Source organism: Neolamprologus brichardi, chromosome 6 (genome assembly GCF_056152115.1).
Source record: "Neolamprologus brichardi isolate AB-2024 chromosome 6, ASM5615211v1, whole genome shotgun sequence".
NCBI lineage: Eukaryota > Metazoa > Chordata > Actinopteri > Cichliformes > Cichlidae > Neolamprologus > Neolamprologus brichardi.
Window position 1 is genome coordinate 16,345,901 of NC_142109.1, and position 20,512 is coordinate 16,366,412.

Consider the following 20,512-nt stretch of genomic DNA (forward strand, 5'->3'; position numbering starts at 1 on the left):
AAAAAGTTATGTAAACTTGTTGCCTTAAAAAAACTAAGTACACCCTACTTAAGATGTCTTAGTTAGGGCAACTTATTCACACTGTGCAAAACCTTTGATTGATAACAGCTTCATTTTTCAGCATGAGAATGATCCCAAACAAACTGCCAATGTAGTAAAAGCATACTTGCATAGAAAAAATCCGTCATGGATTGGCCTCCTCAACATTATTGAAGCAGTGGAGGATCATCTTGACAGAGAACAGAACAAAAGGCAGGCAACACTCAAAGAAGAGCTTTGGATGTCCTTCGGGCAGCCTTTTTTCCTAACATCTTCATCTCTGGTGCAAGATCCACTGTGCATGTCTTCGGTGATTGCGTCCATCCACAGCTTCTTCTGTCTTCCTCGTGGTCGGCGGCCTCCAGGGTCAAGTTGAAGGGCTGTTCTTGACACTGAATTCTCCTCGCTGTCCGTGGCGTGTCCATACCACCGTAGGCACCCTTCCCTCATGTTCCCTTCGAGTGGGGCAACTCTGAAACATTTTCGGACATCTTTGTTCATCACATGATCAAGGCGGGTTAAGCCCACCATCCACCTGAGCATCTTCATCTCCATGGTGTTGAGGATCTGCTCGTGTTTCTTGGTGGCTGGCCGGCATTGTGCTCCATAAAGGGCCACTGGCTGTATGACCGTCTTGTAGAGCTTGGCTTTAAGGTGTTCCTCTTATTGCCCAGAGGATGCCTGATGCCAGGCGATGTAGGGCAATGACATGCTTTAAAAAAGAATCAAACCTGGAGCTCACTGCATCTGCACCGATGGGATATCTGCTGGCAGGTTGTACTGCAATATATTTATCTTAAAAACACCCAGCTGTAGACTAGAATGCTTTCAACCTACTTAAGTCGTTATATAATTAACAGCTAGCCATGGGTGATAAAATCTGCTTCTTAGAGGTGTCATTTCCTGCAGCAAAAGAAGCATGCTTTTGTCTCTACACTTTTAACCAAGGATCAATGTTTCAGAAGAGTTCATATGAGCAATCTGACCTTGTTGTCATAGTAAACTAAAACTTTGTGAGGTGCCAGAACAAACAGCTCGACAGAAATTCAAATGAAAGGCAAATTTTATTTTAATTTCTCAGTTGTTCGACTTTGGAAGTTACCACAGTTGTTGTCATCTTTACCTGTGTCCTCTTTTTACACGACTTGCTATTCTTGTCAGAAATGCAGCTTTGTGCAAATCATTTCACATTCATGGTGAAATACTGTAAATCACTATTATCATTTCTGCCTACTGCACAACTGAGGAACATAACTGAAGGCACTTGCAATAACATAATTATGATGGAGAAAATGTTAAGCTGCTCCCAATTCCCAAAGTGGATTATTATCTCTGCACCTTTTAACACTGACATCAAAAGATTACCCCTATTCCCCGAGGTAGACCTACTGGTCTCTGAGCTTTCTTTTCGACGTGTTTTCTCACAGTTTCCAGGGAGACAACAAACTTCTCTCCCGTGTAACAACAGGCTTGACCTAGTGTGACTTTTCAGGTGTTGAATTATTCAGATTTTTTTTCCTTTACTGAAATGTTGCATTTACACAACAAAAAGAAAACACAAGCACCATTTTGAGGCATGTTCGACAAAATTGGCTAATTAGGACGGCTGGCTACCACTCACACTGCGTTTTAATTTGCTTCTCACAGTGCAGAGGTTCTGTTTCACTTTACAGTTTGTTGGCTTCCAATGACTAAAACGCTGACATCGGATAGGGACATTAATAAGAATATCACTTCTGCTACGCTGGGTGCCCACATCTAAATAATGACATTCAAATTGTACATACTGTGTTCTTCACAACACTCAGCTGGAGACGGAATCAATTTGAACTTAATATAAAAGTGACTAGAGAGCAGTTGTCTGATTAGATAAGTACTGATACTGTATGTGCAACTGGACTTCACTTAATGCATTGCTAACATTTGTTTTTTGTTATTTATTTATTTATTTTTGCTACTACTTACTACCTAACTTCCAATATGTTGACATGACTCAAAGCATCCAGCACAGCATTGCCTCTTGTTCCCATACATGGAGAGGATAACAAGATGAAGAAGAATGTTGCAAACCGCATACAAAATGTCTCCTACTAAATAAATGACAGCCTGTCCTGGAAGTCACATGGAGCTTCACACATACCAGAAGGTGCAAACCATTAGCAAAGTGTGAAATGGAATGATGAAGACTATTTAAAAACCTTTTTTTTTGTTGTTTTTTTTATGCGGTTTAGAATTACAGTTTGGGGAAGCAAAAAATAAATTAAAAAAATGAAAAAAATAAGGAGGCAGGAAAGAGGTTTGGGGTTGTGGGTGTGCAAGCAATGAGCATGAATTGTGAATGAGCAAGCGTCTGAGCTGAACACTTGCATAACAACTTAGCTGAGGGAAAAATACGGCTCGCTGAAACTGAAAGGGAAGTGCTGGGTGTTTTGAAGACATCTTGTTGTCTTGTTCGCATTAAAAGATGAGGACTTCTTTGCATGATTATGGCTCACGCATTAAGTTTTTCATAAATTATTGAATGGTTTTATGAAGCACCATCCTCTAAAGATACAGAAACATTTGAAATTTATGACATTTAGTCTTTTTTATGGTTTACAGGTGGTTACGGCCCTAATTAGGTAAACTGATTTAGCAGATTACCTGTTCTCAGAAGCCGCCTGGGGACGTCAGAACTAATGAAGTGCTGAGTGAAAAGCTGGAGTGTTGCTTCATGCAGACTTTATAATTCTTTACAGGGAAATATTGCTCCCACTGTTTCCACTGATGCATACAGTTATTTCTTTTTGTAAAACAAAACTGCTGCTTTTATTATGCATTCTTGGAAAATAACACTTAGAAATTAACTGGTATTATAATGTCATATTAGATAAATGCATACACTGGAATATGTCAGTTTTTAGCAGCACAGTCTATGAATCTATGACATCATGTAAATTTCATGAAATATAGAGGAAGCTTCTTTCTTAATCTGCCTAATAACTGGGTTTACACTCCTTAACTGCACTGGGAATAAACCAGTGTTCTCAAAAGCTTTGCTGGCTCTTCTTTGATCTGATGCATTTGATAGTATACAAAGTCCCGCATACAGTGCTGTTCAAAGCTTTTTAGACTTTAGATGTTTGGATTACAATCCACCAAGGAATACCATCAAGGAGACATCTGATTGGTCCCAGATTTATTATGCAGCACAACAATGGCACCAAATACACAAGCACACTTATAAAGAACCATCTGCAGCCATGGGAAGAAGAAGAAGTCCTTCAACAGATTGGTCCCTACAGAGCCGCGATCTAAACATTATCAAATCACTGTGGGATTACATGAAGACACAGAAGCAGCTGAGGCCTCCTCAAATTCTCCAAGAAGCTTCAAATATCTCATGTACCATGAAAAGTGGAAGTAAGAATTTTTAAAGGTACTGACGCTCTTCAAATCAAATATTAATCGGCTCTATTTTTTTCCTGTTTACGGCACTTTCGATGACTTGCCAAGAAAAAAAAATATTCGTAATATTTTTTAAACGTCTACAAATAGTTACTTTTTTTGTACAGTGCAACACAACAGAGGGCATCATGGCACTGATTTTAAATCATTACTTGCACATGTACATTTATTTATCAAGTCTTATCAGGTCAGTCTTGTCATGTGACAGGTCAATCATTATACTACTTCTGGTGGTTTCAAAATGAGGAGCAGATATGCAAAAGACCATCCAGCATATTTAGCAAACTTGCTGTCAATGCCATAGCGAAGCTTCAGAGGCTCAACAAGCTCATGGATATCGGTGACCCACATCTGTTATCAAAGTCAGACCAGTAGAATCAAATGGTAACAATCAGGTTCTGATGCAACAAAGGTTTAAATTGTTTATATTATTGGTTGTTTAAAGGGCTAAAACACTCAAATCCTAAATGGCCCATTTTACCTGACCCAGTTCTGCTGAGTTCCTCCTATATGACAGGACAAAATGTTCAATGTTGTAAAACATTGACCACATTGGTTGAGATCAGAATCAGAAGAGACTTGACACTGTGCTTTAATTAAATGTAAGAACGTGTTGTCACAGGAGTACTTTGGTGACTCAGCTGGACATGTGCATGGCCACTGTGACCAATCTCTAGCTCTATGTGCAGCAAGTTGTAGTGCACTGTGTATTCTGACACTTCTATCATATACAGTATGAAGTACTATCTGGCCTGAGCTCCCCTCATGCAACAGCTAATCTTGGGTGACCATGACCCTAGTGAAGAATTACTGGTTGTCTGGTGGACTGATTCTGGTAAATTAGTTTTTTTAGTAAGTGTTGAATTATGTGCCGATGTCGGCATTCCAGGAATACTCAAGATGATCTTTTCTTGCTCTGGTTCAGTCATCTAGTCATCAAAATTTGTTAGAAAATCTCTGAGATTGTTAAGCTTATTCATTTTGCCTCCTTCCATTAAATAGATTTCAAGAAATGACTGCTCGCTTGCTCTCTAACTATAAGTCCTTCACTTCAGTTGTGAGTACCAACTGAAGTGAAGGACTTATACCTGTGTATTTCTCAAAAGGACAACCCACTGGTTGCAAAGGTCTTCCTAATTTTTCAACTTAGCCCTTAAAGCTCATCATGTGGTGAGGGACAGAAAGACTCCTTATAGTGCAACAGCTTATGGTATGATGAAGAAGAATAAATTATCTTGTGAAATGATTTGATCTGGAGGCTAAAATACCCACATTTTGTTTTTGGTTTTTTTGCTTTGCTTTTTTTTTTTTTTTTTTTTTAGCTTTCTAAACTTAATCAAGTAAGGACAATAGTCTGCAAAGGTAACTTGTGCCACAGTCACTGAAAAGTAAAGTAGGATGATCCTGTCTTTACTTTTACATGTGTTTTGAATACCTAATCAGTGTAAATACCTTCAAAAGAGTTACAAAATAAAATATTAAGAACTCTGTGTCGCCTTCAGCATGCACTTTATATTGACTTTCCATTCCCTGCTTATTATTATACACAAAAGCTACTAATTATTCAGTAGTTTAGCCTCTTCTTCCTCCTTCTCTTCAGCTCCTTTTTCTGAGATTCATAAAAATATATTTATATGCTGAGCTAATATTAACAATATTGACCAGAGGTCACAAAAGATTATCCGAAGCAGTTATATAATGAACTTGGCACACGATTTATGAGCCACATGATTGCATATGCTTCCAGCTGGGTTATTCAAGAATAAGTTTGCCACGAAGCTTTAAATAAAATTGTGATGATCTAACGAATAAATTTTCATTCTGTTCCTGCTCTGTAGCTGGTAGAGCGTGTCCTCTTTTTTTCCCGTCGCAAATAGACTTAACCTCCGCTTTTGTCTTGTCTGTTTTTTCTTTACAAGCTTTGCCCTTTAACTGTTATGTAAGTGCTGCTAGAGAAATACTTGCTTTTAAATCATTTAGCACGTTTTGTGGATCAATGTTCTCCCATGTTTGAAAAAAAAAAAACCCCAATGTCTATTGGATTGATGTTTGCCAAACCAACACTCTGAGTAAATATATCTGCATTCATTGAGCTGCTCTGCTCAATCACACTGCAAGATAGCTTGCACCCAGAGGGAGATACTGGCAGACCCTGTAAGGCGTCTTGCTGACTGCTCAAGTGCCTTTATCTGTGCATTTCCTAATGGCTTTGCGTTTGCACCGACTTTAATGTAAAAAAAAAAAAAAAGCGATAATGTTCAAAGTGATTTTTTTTTCCCCTCATAACTTAATTAGTGACAATTACAGCACAGAAATGAATGTTTCCAAATTTGTCCTGACTCCTCGGTTATTCTTTTAGGTTTGCTTTGGCTGAAAACTTAATGAAAATGAATGGAGTTGTAGGAAACTTGATTGTAAATTTTTCTTTTTTTTCATTGTATTGCGTTTAAAAAAGGAGCCATGTTTCATGAGAGCTCAACTCTCACTGTTCAGACGACCTCTAGACATCGACTGTACATCCTTTGCCGTCACTAGACAAGTAATCAATAGGCCCTTGTGAGGACAAAAACAATCCCAGCAGACCTTTATAATGTATCCATACACTTGTTTAATTGCCCTGCTTTTTCCAAGGTGCCTGCCAAAAAAAAAAAAAAGGGGGGGGGGGGGGGGGGGTGCCATCTGCTTTAAATTAGTACTGTCCAGGAAGGAACCATTTGATAGTGTATTTAAATCAGTCAGACAGGACAAGGAAAGGAGCTCATTATGATTATGGTGATCCTGGGAATCAATCACCTCCCGGCAGATGTTTCCCCACCACCCAAAAAAAATATTTTTGGTGCTGTCATTCTTATCATCAATCAGCTTCCCAATATCAGCTAAAAACAAGATTAATCAGGAATGACTGTGAAATGTGGTATAAGAAGAAATAGACAACTTTTCTTTTTCATGTTCCTTTCAACTCTATCTAATCAGCGTTTCTCAAAAAGAAATCACTGTGAGCAAGCTCCTTTGTATCCAAAGTGCATTTGAAATGTGTTTTTTCAGTGACAGATTTACTCAGTGTGAATCTCGACTGTCATGGCCATTTGGTATGTGTGTGTGTGTGTGTGTGTGTGGCCAACCATGCATATGAATTTATGAAAAAGCACTGACAACGTTTCCGACTTTATGCAACAACTTTATAATTCCTCTGCTGTTGGAAACTGACAGCAACGTCCTATCTACAAGGACAAAATAACAAAACAGCTCAGCAAATAATGCAATCCAGAACAGCAACAGCAAAAATAGTGGTCATGAATCTTGGGCAGCCAGTGCGGATGGAGTGTGTGAGGGCAATCAAGTGCAATCAAGTACAACACTGTGAATGCCTTTGACCAGAGGCTGTCCAAAATTTGCCACTTGTGTAAGTCATTGATTCTCTAAGAGAGCAGGCATTTTATTGTGGCCAGTGCCGGCTGTGTGGTACTGTCAGTTCTTCATCTGAAAAAGTGACAGCACCACAGTATGACACAGTTTAACCTTGCTTTACTGTTTGGATCAAATTTGACCCTTTGTGATATTTGACAGCAGTAAAAATAATATAAATGGATGTCACTTAGCTTGGATTTTGATTACTTTTCCTAAAGTTATGCCAAAAAGAAAATAATACATTTGTTACATCCATGTACAGGTACGGCACTTTTTTTTGTACATGGAGGTTGGTCAAATGTAACTTGTAACTATTCTGATTTTAGATCCACTGTTGTGGTTCAAATCAAGAGAGATTTGGGTGTTAGGGAATCTTAAAACTGTCAAACGGTACTTGCAATATCTCTGTTTACTTTTTTATGGGACAGTGGCGACAGAGTTCAACGACGACCTTGACACAGTCCTGCCATACTATCTCTGTTCCCACCACATTTGCCAAAGCTCCCACAAAGACTGTCACCTGCTCGTCTTTGAAATAATAAAACAGTAATACAGCACATTAGTGATCATATGTGGTGCACATGAGAAATGAAGGTCACACAGAGGTCAGAGGGTGCCTTGACACTGACACAAGATCTGCACTTGAAAGCACAAAAATAACCAAATTTAAATCAATTTATTCTGAGCTGACTGACATTAAACAAACTAAGACTAAAACAGAGATCAAAAGATTATCAAGGCACCTGTCCTGCCATTTCAGTGAGTGTGGGAAACACGTGCAGATTCCACACATGCAATGTTTCGTACCACTGCTTTGACTGAGGTTTTCACATTTAATGTTAATAAGTTTTGAATTAAAATTGATAATGACGGTTTTGCAATAGTGTATAATATAGCTATGACAACGGTGTTTAATGGTTTTCATGGTTATATATAGTAATATAGTAAAGCCCAACAATTCCAGAATATTCTTACAATATATTTAAACCATTAAACCTGTTAAGTTTTGATGTATTAGATAAAGGAGGCCAAACATTTAGTGATAATAGTTGTTTTTTTAAAAAACGGATTAGTAGTTCAGAATTTGATATAAACACTTACTGTATTAGCCTGTCAAAACTGATCTGGACCACACTATGAAGGCGAGAATAACCGGAGTAATATTAGGGTTCGTCTGAGTTCCTTGTTGCCAACTTACCAATGCAACACCAATATTAACTCCCTTTTGCCTCAGTTTAGAGCTCCACAAACCATTACAGAAACAATGAACAATTTTATTGATATAGTCTTGACTCCGTTAGGTAGCGTTCTCAATCTGCTTCTTGGGAAGCAGCAAAAGGTTTATGAAAACATGTTCCCGCTGGCTTCAAAAATTATCCTGATGAAAGTAGGGAGACTGAACCCAAAGCCGTCTGGAAAAATCAAAACAACAAGATGAAAGACACTATAGAGCTTTGTAGAGATGAGGGGAGTTGCTTGATTATTCTCTTTCATACACAAGTACTCATGTCATCCACTGTTGATTTAACAATATTGATTACAACCGCTTGAAATGTGGTGTTGATTTCAAGGCTACTTGTCAGCTGTCTCTGTTATTTTGTACACCCCCCATGGAGTCACACAGAGGTATATTCAGAGTGATTCATACACAAAAACCCAACACTGCCTATTAAAAATACTGAACTCAAAATGCGTGACACAAGATTAAGGCACACAACAACAACAACAACAAAAACAACAACAACAGAGTGCACAGACAAGCACACACTTACTCAAGGGCTTTGGATAAAACACATAAATAATAATAAAAAGCCTGGCAGAGGAGCTATGTTTTGAGCCTGCTCTTTAAAAAGATAAGATTTGGGGCACAGGTCATCTGGCACGCTGCTCTGCATTTTCAGGGCAGAGTGACTAAAAGCAGTTTCACCAGATTTTGATTCCATTCTTGGACCAACATAAATTCCCATGCCCATGATCACAGAAGTCTGGTGCTGATAAATCGTAAGCAAGTGAGAAACGCACTGAGGAGTCAGATCATTGTGTGCTTTTTGGACCAGAAGTTCAATCTTAAAGTAAATTCAGGAGGATTACAGAAAGCATGAAAGCCTAAAGCATACGTGACGTGTTCAGCACTTTATGTTGTAGTCTGTGCTGCAGGCTCCCAGTCCACTGGGGGAGACCAGAAAGGATGCATACATTTCAGTATGCTCATCATGATAGACGTCAAATTGAAAATAAAAAATACTAAGTGGGGAAAGTTTTCAGAGCCCCCTGTGCTTACTCCCATCATTGCAGTTAGTGAGCTTTTAAAGTAGATTAACACTATTGTTCCAACTTTATTACACTAGGGAAGAATTTCATATTCAGAGCCCTCAACATTTCATTGACTGCAGCACGTCATCTTGTGATACACTAACAGTACAAGACTGTACTGTCTTTGGGAAAAGGTAAACTTCACTCTGTAGAATATGTGATCTACATGCCTCATGATTGACCCTGACAGGTGTTCTGTGGTCAATTCTTTGCTGATACACTCTCAAAAAAAAAAAAAAACCAACTTCAAAAGTTCTTCTCACGCTAAGTTGGCGGAGCAACCCTTGATTGAAGTTGAAGGGTGAAGTAACACTCCCTTCTTTGGGGCCTCGAGGTATTTTTTCCATTCTGTGAGACAGGTAGCCTGGCGAAGGCGACTGATTTCTAAGGTACTGTAGCTATAATTAAGTTACTGCCAAAGGAGGCTGTGTGGAGTGGAAGACGTGCCTGAAGTCTGGTCATTCACTGACAGCTTGTGCCTTACTGTCCAATTCTATTCCTCTCAATTTAAAGTCTGATAATGTGGACAAATGGAGAATAAAATGAAGCATTTAACACTCTGCTAATCAATATCTATGAATAAATATCAATATCCGCTAATATGTGAAAGAGGTTTCTCCCCAGTTCTGCAGCTAATGTTTTTCATCCCATTGTTTTTGTTTTCCTGCCAGCACCTCGACTGTTTTGGTTTAGTCTCTGGGCTCTCATCAGCCTCATTTCCATCTGCAGGACACAGATGTTTGCAGCTAATTGGAAACTACTGTACTACATTCACTCAGTACCAGGAACAACTCTTTAAAGCGCCATTATCAGTGTCTGGTAGATAGGAAGTTCACTAACAAATTTACCACAGTAACATTAAAAGGAGAATTCACACAGTTCTGTGTGGTGTTTACAAGTTATTTAACTCTCTATAAGTGACTATAAGTCAGTGTTTCAGATATCAGTACTTGGATTTTGTGAATCACAAACAGTCAAAGCTGGCTTGCTTTCTTCATAGAAATTTCCACAAATGTGTCCTTCTAGTGAGATCCTGGCAATAAAGCATCATGCATACTTTATGTTATCTTATAAATTCATTATTCAATAAAGCCTTTGAGAAGCAGATGAAGCCGAAAGCAGTGAATAATAATAATATTCTTCGGGTTACTCAGACGATGGGAATGCACCTACCTGTGTGACCTGTCACTGCTAAGCCTTTGAGCTTTCCTGTACAGCCTCATTGCAGCCTCCTCATCAGAGCATTATCTAACATTGGTCCTTGAGGAGGAGACATCAACCAAATGTGGCTGATGATATTTTTATCTATTACATTCTCTGAATTGGTATTCCTCTGCAGTCACACCTTTTAGTGCCAGTTAAATTTGTAGCAAATACTGGAATTGCCCTCATAATTACATACAGTCAGTCGTGAGCTATTCTTAAGAACCGAAGCTGTGACATAGATTTCAACCAGATAGACACTCACTGTATAAAACCTCCTAAATTAAATGCACCGACCGTCTACATTACCACTACTACTTTGCTTTGTTATTACTCACACCATGCCCCATCGATCCCAAACAATAAAAATGATTAAGGAATGAACTCAAACTCAGCGCACAAATTTCTTTTTTGTTTGTCATTTGTACATAAAAATAGCAATGGCATACTGATGCAGCAAAAACATCAACACACTGTGGTGTTCTACTTTTTTTTCCTGCTAATATATTCCAAGTTTTTACGAGCATTTAATCTCCATTAACCCCCTGTCTGTGCCCATTCTATGCGTGACTCTCCTGGAATAGTTCCCTCTCTGTCAGATCCGTTAAGCAGTTTCTTCCATAGTTATTTCCTTATAAAACGTTTTCTTGCGCTTTTAGATGGCTATTGTTTGCTGTCCTTTGGTATTAATTTAAAATAATGGCATTGTGAAGACCTCTGTGGACACTAAAGAGCGGTACTTCAGCTTAATTTCATTTGACTTGACATGCAGCAGACTAAACTAGTGATTAATTTATGATTTGGATCCAGTGCATCCTCTTTCATTTTTTTTAGTTTTTTTTTAGCATCGTTTCCTCTTCTCTTCCCCTCTGTTGTTTTGTTTCTCTTGGCCGGCGACAGGGAGCACAGGTCTAAAGGTGAAAATGAACAACGATAGGTAAATATTTTGAAACAGAAAAACAGTCTGTAGTGTGTCCACTCTAAGGTGTTTTGGAACCCTACCACTCTACAGTGTTGAGTATGCATACAAGGTCAAAATGTGGTGCTGAACTTTCTGTGATTCTCACTTAAAAACAAAAACAAAACAAAAGAATGTAGAGGGACACATACGAATATATTGTGACAGGTCCTTACCTAGGGTGGCCCTGAGCGGTCAAATACACTGCAACTTAAGAAAACACCAGTGAACAGAAAAACACTGCAAAAAGCACAAAAAACACAATGGAAGTCAAACAAACCACAACAGAAGCAATAAAATAAAAATAAAATCTCACAAAACACAATGGAAGAATTGGAAAACACAATGGAAGACAAAATAGCTAAAATGAAATAGCTGCTAAATAGACCTTTATGGTGGAAAAAGCTCTCCCTTTGTCTAGCAAGTCCTGAAGAAAACACAACAGCTCCACCAATGAACACTGGAAAGGGATTATCCGCTTTTCATGGCACCACTCTTCAAAAACACGCCATTTACTGCTGTAAATGGAATGAGTGGACGAGGCTTTAGCATTCTGAATGGTTTCAATAAACTTCAGAGGCATGCCTGTCGCCTTCAAATTCCACCTTTCACGGGCCAGTCCAAGAGAGCAACCTGGTCTGGATAAGGATGGTATATTTTCCTATGCGCCTGAGACAGAAGGTCCCTGGGGATGGGGAGTGGCCATGGCTCGTCCTCCAGAAGCTGGATGATTTCTGCTATCCAGTGTTTGGATGGCCACCGTGGAGCTATTAAAATCAGGCTGAGGAGAGGGAAAGCATACAGCAATGTGTTTGGCCATGGATGGGCCCACGCATCCACGCCCAGTGGCGCATCTGCGTCTGACAGGGAGAAAAACAGTGGGCAATGTGTGCTTTCTTGCGAGGCAAAGAGATCTACGGCAACCCGGCCGTATCTCTGCCAAATCTGCTCCACCACCTGTGGGTGAAGCCTCCATTCTCCGAACAGTGAAGGTCCGCCCCCCTGTTCAGAATTCCTGGCATGTGAGTTGCGTTAAGGGAGAGGAGCCGTGTGCTTCTCCACACAATTATTTCCCTGGCTAACCTGTGTAGCTGCCGGGAACAGGTACCGCCCTGGGGGTTGATATAAGCAACTACCATGGAGTTGTCTGTTTTCACTAAAACATGTTGTCCCTGGAGATATGGCAGAAAATGCTGTAAGGCTAGGAGCACCGTGCAGGGCTCTAGCACATTTATGTGATTCAGAGCCTGTCTCTGTTACCAAATGCCATATACTGCTCTGCCCATCATAGTTGCACCCCAACGTGACAGGGATGCATCTGTGGTCAGTGTCACCCTGGGTGATACTGCCCCGAAAGGTACCCCTGCTCTTTTCCAGGTTGATTGTGAAACAGAGCACCGTGAGGTGATTCACTACCACCCCGGAATCTTTGATCGCCTGCTTGCTCGATCGTGAGCATATTAGATAATCGTCTATGTAAGAGAATACTCTGATGCGGCTGTTCCTTAACGGAGACAGCGCTGCCTCCACACATTTGCTGAACACCCTCGGGGCTAAGGATAGCCCGAATGGGATAGTTTGAAACTCGTACGCTACACTCTGATAAGCGAACTTGAGATATTTCCTGGGTGGAGAATAAATGGCGATGTGAAAATATGCGTCTGAGAGGTCGACTGTAATAAACCAATCGCCTGTGTGCATTGAGCGACAAAGCATTTTGTGTGTGAGCATTCTGAATGTGTACTTTCTCAAATGCTTGTTTAAAACACGCAGATCCAGAATAGGATGGAGCGATGTTCCATCCTTTTTCGGGATGAGGAAATAGCGGGAGTAAAAGCCCTGCTGAGCTTCTTCGCTCGGCACTGCTCTGATCGCCTGTTTGTGTTACAGGGAGGATAAGCGGAAGTGAATGGATGGATAGATGAATGGACGGAAAACTAACTATTGCGTTACTTTAAAAAAATGTTTAACCCTCTGGGGTCCAGAGTGGGGTCAGGTGTTCTGCATTCAATAAGGTTCCACACAAATTATTTATGCCACTCCAAAAAAATAATTTCTGTCCACTATAAAGGAGAACATCACAGACCTGCAGGTCTGACAGCAGCAGGTGTATCACTCCTGTTTTCTACCTGGAGACAGCAGTCGCCTCATTGTTCTGACACACAACACAAAACTGTCCACAACACTACACACTAACTACACAAGACAACACATTAACTATACACTCCAAACACGCTAAACGTCACAAATCTCTCACATCTCAAAACTCGCTCTCTCTCTTTTTCTGCTGTCTTTCTTTCTCTCTCTCTCTCGCCGTCACTCCTAAAACTTCCCCCTCTTCCTAAACAACCAAATGTCATGTTGCCATATAATTTTTGATTGGTTGACATGGTATATTTTCCACCTACACGAATGGGCTGTCTTTTGTTTTTTTATTCTTTGCTCATAAGCAGAGAGTGCTTGCTAGCGCTGTCCTTAGACAGTAAACGTGACGAAACTATTGAGGAAAAAACACAGCGTATATAGTGTTTATCATGACTCTGGTTTTATGTCGCCTGTCGACACAATTTAAAAACTGTTATTTGTCTTGTTACTTTGTCATCTTAAAGTGGTCGTGTGATTACCACGACTACTATATTAATAATGGATTGCATTTATATAGCGCTTTTCAAGGCACCCAAAGTGCTTTACAATTCCACTATTCATTCACTCTCACATTCACACACTAGTGGAGGCAAGCTACAGTTGTAGCCACAGCTGCCCTGGGGCAGACTGACAGAAGCGAGGCTGCCATATTGCGCCATCGGCCCCTCTGCCCAACACCAGTAGGTGGTAGGGTAAAGGACCACCTATTGGTTGTTGTGTCCTTGCCCAAGGACACTGCCTCCACCAGTGTGTCTGTCCTGGTCGTTGTGTCCTTGGGCAAGGACACAACGACCAGGACAGAGAGCCCAGCCCAGGGATCGAACCGGCGACCTTCCAGTTACTTCCAGTTACGCCCAGGTATTCTTCCTCAGCCAAACAGACCCCTGTCTTCCGGAAGGAGTTTGGGCTGTCCCCCTCGGGAAGAGCGTGAGCTCCTCACGCTGGGGACAAAGACAAATGGCAGTGATTTTGTTTTTATTTTCAAACCGGGGGTATATTCTGCCCTTGACAAACTGCCTGGCTGCTGAAATGCATGTTTTATTTCTTTTGTTACCCCCAAAACACATTGAAGTGCCCGGTGACTCTGGGCAGTGCTTGGTGACACTGACAGAGTGCTTAGGAGTGCTTGGTGACACTGTGCCATTTGTCCACAAGTCCGTCCTCCCTGAACTGGAGGAGGAGACTGAGAGGGTGCTCCTGGTGAACTGGAAACTTCCGGAAACCCTGAACCTTGGAGTGATTTTGTTACCCCTTCTAACACCTTCCTTCTCTTTGGGGGAGAAGAGAGGGGTGACACAGAATGTTGCAGGTTTGCCAGGCTGACCACTTCTATTTTTCCCTCTCCGGGGTGTGATGGTTTGTTCTTTGACCTTGGGGCAAGGAATGCTTGCCCCAAGGTCTTTGGTTCTCTACCTCTACCAGACTGTAGGCCTCCTGCTCCTCTCTGCATTCTGACCCCACTCTGTCTCCCTCTCACAGCTGCTGCTATTGCCACAAAGCCAGCTCTTGGCACCTGCTGGGGCTGAGGGTTAGGTTTTCTGGGTAAGCAGAGGTTGAATGCTTCTCCCTCCTGCTTTCTGCGGGTGCTTGTCTCTCTCATTCTATCCAGTGCTGGGCCAAAGAGACCCTTGGTTGGGTCACAGGCTGCATCCATAACGTCAGCCTTCTGAGCATCACCTAAGCTTGACAGGTTTAGCCACAAGGCTCTCTCACCCGAGACTGCAAGGGACATAACACGGCCACACCCTTAGACTGCATTAAACGAGCATACTGACTGTGCAACATATTTGTACATCCTTTGATAAATAGATGCTGTGAGGCGATCCATCTTGCTGGGCAAAGAAATGCTAGAAGAAGCTGAGATTGCCCTGCGGTTAGGGTGAAGGTGATATGCCACTGACAGCTGGGGGTTTGGTCAGCCCCAGTTCACCCATCCCCTGGATCTCAAGCTTAGAGCAGCCCTTGGTCAGAAGCTTGCTTTTAAAAGGGCTTGACCAATAGTGACTTATTTCTTTCATGCAGGCCGGGACTGCTGGCAGAAGCTGCTTCGATGGTGGCAAGGCTGGTGGGAGCCTCTTGTTGTCATACAGGTCCCGTTCTGCCCCTTTGGCATCCTGGGTGGCTGGCCATGGGATGCCTAGCTAGGTAGCAGCCCGTTTGCAGACCTCGTACAAATTGCTGTCCACCGGGGGTGCAACTTCAGCCCCACTTGGTGGCCTGGACTGCTGGGGAGGGAAGGTAGAGTCATCCTCCTCATCATCCACGTCCTCTAGGTCGAGGAGGTCAGAGTTGGCATCGCCCTCCGTGTCCTCGCCACCTGGCTCACCCATGTTTTGATCGAGGAGGTCCTTGAACAATGGGGGCATGAGCGGGGACTCTTCTTTCATCATGTCCGCCCAGCTTGTGGAGGCTCGCAGATGACGGATATCACTTGTAGCAGTAGTGGCCGGCAGGCAGGGGTCCTGACTGTTTGTTACTGCTACTCTCAGCCTCCTTTCCAGGACTTTCTCTGGCATCAACGCACAGTGTGGGAATCCCTGTGGGTTTGGCAGTGAAGCCTGAGCATGCTTGGCACCCATACAGAAGATGCACATTGAATGAGGTTTCCTGCCCAAGATTGTGGCACCGCATGATGCGAGGCACGGGCGGGATACAGCCTCTTTGGCTTTCGGTTCCGACCATTTGGCAGGGGTAGGAGCCATAGAAATGGTTAGAGTAAAGGGGTGAGACTAGGCTACACCAGGCTCGTCACGACACGTTAGCCTGTACGTAGCTAGGACTAGCAGCGGGGGTTAAATCCGAGCTAGTCACCACGGGAGTCAGCTCGTCGTGACACGTTAGCTGCACTCCGCTAGCCAATATTGTTAGCAACTTAATGCTAACCGAACCCTTGGTTGACTACAAGCTAATGCTAGCGAGACACTAAAATGGTTTGTGGCCTACTAACAAGTTAATGCTAGCCGGACACTGAAAGAACAGCTCACCGTAACGCGTTAGCCCGAGTTACACAACGTCCGCCTCCTCGATAACTAAAACCAGGAACCGCTGGAACAGCTTGCCTGATGCGATTGGTGTTCCACAATGTAGCTATAAGTACACTTCTTTCGTAGGACTTACTCAGCATGATCCAAACTGGAACCAGAAAAACTGCGTTCGGTGATGTACGGAACACCTGAGAACTGTTAAGCAGCTAATCCAGTTAGCCTGGATGCGCTGAGGGAGCTCAAAGTAGTTTCTCACAGGACAAAAGCGAGAATGAGTTAGGAGGGGCTGGTCGGCCATGTTAGAATGTGGGGGTGGAGCCCTGAGCGTGGCTTGACAGGTCTGTCATAGGCAGACGTGGTGTCATTGGAACTTCCTTAGTTGGTCACGCCGAGGCAATTCTCATAGTGAAACACTGAGCGAAGTTAGAAAAAGAACCAAAACAAGTACTGCACTGAGACAAAAAGAAAGGAAGCAGAGCATCGATCGGTTTTGTGAGGGGGAAAATATGTAAGGTAATGTGTGTTTTAATCACGATTCATCATTTATAACCCTGTAGATATATGTTAGCTTTGTTGATATTTGCATCAACTCTTTGTTGATGCAAATATCTATTCAGCCTATCACACTCCATATTTCATTTTATTTTCATTTCATTTTTCATTTTCCTAATTTGGGTCTTTACCTTACAGTATAAAGCACCTTAAGCCAACTGTTGCTGTGATAAATAAAACTCAACTGAATTGAACTGTAACTCATGTTTCCGTCCATTTATGAAAGGGTGTATTGTGTGAGGAGAAAGCATGCTAGTTACACTGTGCAGTTGTCTGGCTTTGGCTGGTGTGGCAAGACTACAACTTAATGTGACTGGCTCCAGGATGAGCACCACAAACTGCATGAAGAGCCAAAATGGCTGCCACCTGTGGCTGATCATTCACTTCCCCATCATCAAACCAGCTACACTAGTGTTTGCTCTAACTTGTGAAGTTTGACTTTTTTCTTCTTAACTTTTTTCTCTTGTTTATATCAGCATGGGGAGGTAACACATTTATTTCTTCTCTGTAGGTTATTTCAGTTTGCATTGGTAGGCAGCACCATTTGTTTGTTATTTTGGCCTTAGCTCACCCCAAGATGTGTTTGTAAATCTGTTGAATAATAAATACAACATCCATTCTTTATTGACAAGTTCTCTCTGTGGCTCTTTGGGACTTCCATCATCCCCCAGATGCAACATTGGATGATGCCAGACGGGTTTTCTGAGTATTTCTAAGTATTGATCTGCTGTGATTTTCCACACGACTGTCTCTAGGGTTTACAAAGAATGGGCTAAACAATCTAAACTATTCATTGAGTGGCAGTTGCTGCTAGAGGTCAGAGGAGAATGGCCAGACTGCTTTGAGCTGATAGGAAGACAACAGACACTTGAATAACCACTCATTACCAACTAGAGTCTGCAGAAGAGCGTCTCTGAAGGAACAACACATCAAACCTTGACGGAAGTTCGCTACATCAGCAGAATAGTATTGCTGCTTACTATGTTCATCCCTTCAAGCAGGATAACCCACCATGTCACAAAGCTCAAATGATCTCAAACTGGTTTCTTGAAATGACAACAAGTTCTCGGTACTCAAATGGCCTCTACAGTCACCAGTTCTAGAGCGCCTTTAGGATGTGATAGTAGATTCTCTGCACTGATCCAACAGATTATCAACAATCATGCTATCATGTTAATATGGACCACAATCTCTGAGGCATGTTTGAAGGTAGTTCTGAGGCAAGGGGTCCAACTTGGCACAAACAAGGCGCACCTAAAAAACATGGTATTAACTGCAGTGGAGTTTAGCAAGTGATAAACCATAAATAAATAAATAAGAAATCTGTGCATTTTGTTAGCACTTTTGTTAGAACTTATTTTCTGTAATGCTTTTTAATATGGGACTCAGCATAAGCAGTTATCCCAATGTTCATGGTAACCAGAGCATGACCCTATTATTCTTTTGCTTTACACGCAAGGGTTAAAGTGGGTTACTGAAGGTGCTGGAACATTGGTAGGTTAATACATGTAATAATAATATTACTAATAAATTGGTTCATTTTTCACATCCTGCAGTCTGGCTTCACTTCCAGTGATGGTGCGGTCAGTGCTCAGTAATAAGAAAATACAGACATCCAATGACCCACTTAAACCTTTACCAAATCCTTTTTCCTTCTCATCTGTGTGATGTGCTCATGAAGCAAATGTAAATGTTTCAGTTCATGTTGTGTTCATGTTTCATCTACCCAGATAATAAGTAAAAAGAAGTGAGCATAAATTGAGTAGTCTTTTTTTAAGTGGCAAGTAATTTCAAATACTAAACCCCACTTTAACCCATTTTTGTTTTAAATAGTTGTTAGAGGGTCAGGGTCACATATGAAGAGAATTAAACCAAACTTGATACCTGCTGTATGTTTCATTAAATTTAATTTACAGAGAATATTCAGGTGATATAATGACAGTATTAAAACAGTATTAGTATTGGAGACTGTTTTACAATAACACATAATTTAATTTGACAAATTTAAAAACAGCGCAGCTGTTTAATCACATCAAATAAGTTGCATGGAATTGACTAGCTATGTGGATGATATATTTATAAGACATTACCTCCAAATTTTTACTTCTGGGGATTTTTTCAGGTGCATGTGGAACAGTAGTGTTTCCCAGTAATGAACACATTTATTTCCCCTTTCTCTATTCGCCATAACCACAGAATAACAGATAAACCCTATTTTAAAACTGAAAGAAGGGATTTATCAGTGGTGGTAGTGGGTGGACGGGTGATATAAAAATTAGCAGCATGACTTGTTGTGACAGTAAAATGATTAAAAAGTGAGGAACTATATTAACAGCTTGCAAAAGGGGTAAAATTATTAATCACAGATTCATAGCTAAACTAATAATAAGAAAATACATTAAATGGAAAAATGCACAGCTTTAGATAATGATTCAGTTGCCTCTGACCTTCATCTTACTTTTGTTAGAGAATGAGAGTTATGTAACAATCACATTATCTTACATGTGCCTGTAACGTATCATAGCATAGGATGGTGCACAGGAGGCAATATCTCCCACTATTCTAGAAATGGCGTTTTTTTTCCCTTCCTCTAGCAATTTATTTTCACCCTTGTGGTTTGTGATCACTTTGTTGTGGCTGCCACATGGCACAGCACTAAGTGAGGTAAGAGACTATTTCCATTCATTAAATTGCAAGACAGCATGCACATACAGAGAAGGGAGGCTATGAGACACTGTATGTGTGTGGTGCATTAGTGGTTAAAAGGAAAAAGTAAAAAAAATATAGGGAGTGTGGGACACTTAAAGTAATATCACACTGCCCTTTTTAAAGGTTATTGTCAAAAGATAATAGCGTTGTAGCTAAATAATCAATCAGATGATATGTGTGCAATCTAGAAAACCATTAAATCACTACAAAATAAAGGTTTGTTGAATAAAGCAGAAAAAAACCCCCAAACATTTTGGATTTATTGTTGATATATAAGGCCGATCATGTGGTTTTGTGAATAGAAGCAAGATGGTGTAACTGCATCTTTAATCGAGCCCTTTAGTGGAGTCCCTTCTTGTTTGCAGTGGTGATGGACAGATTAATAGATGAGGTTAAGCACGAGTCTCTGTTGACTATGATGTTTGCAGATGACACTATGATCTGTAGTGAGAGTAGGGAGCGGGTCTAAGATAGCCTGGAGAGGTGGGGGTATGCTTTGGAGAGAAGAAGAACGAAATTCAGTAGAAGCAAGACAGACTACGTGTGTGTATGTGAAAGTGAAGCAACTAGACTGGTGAGATAGAGGTAGTTAAGGTGGATGAGTTTAAGTAACTGGCACCAGTGTTGGTCAAGTTACTTGAAAATAGTAATTAGTTACTAATTACTTCTCCAAGAAAGTAATCCAGTTACTTCACTGATTACTTATTTTCAAAAGTAATTAGTTACCTTATTACTTAGTTACTTTTTAAAAACA

The 20,512-nt window shown here is 41.1% G+C and overlaps 1 pseudogene; it reads right to left on the minus strand.

Moving 5' to 3' along the window:
* Positions 1 to 11,962: 11,962 nt before the first annotated feature.
* LOC148102515 (uncharacterized) lies at positions 11,963 to 12,729 on the minus strand (annotated as a pseudogene).
* Positions 12,730 to 20,512: the final 7,783 nt, after the last annotated feature.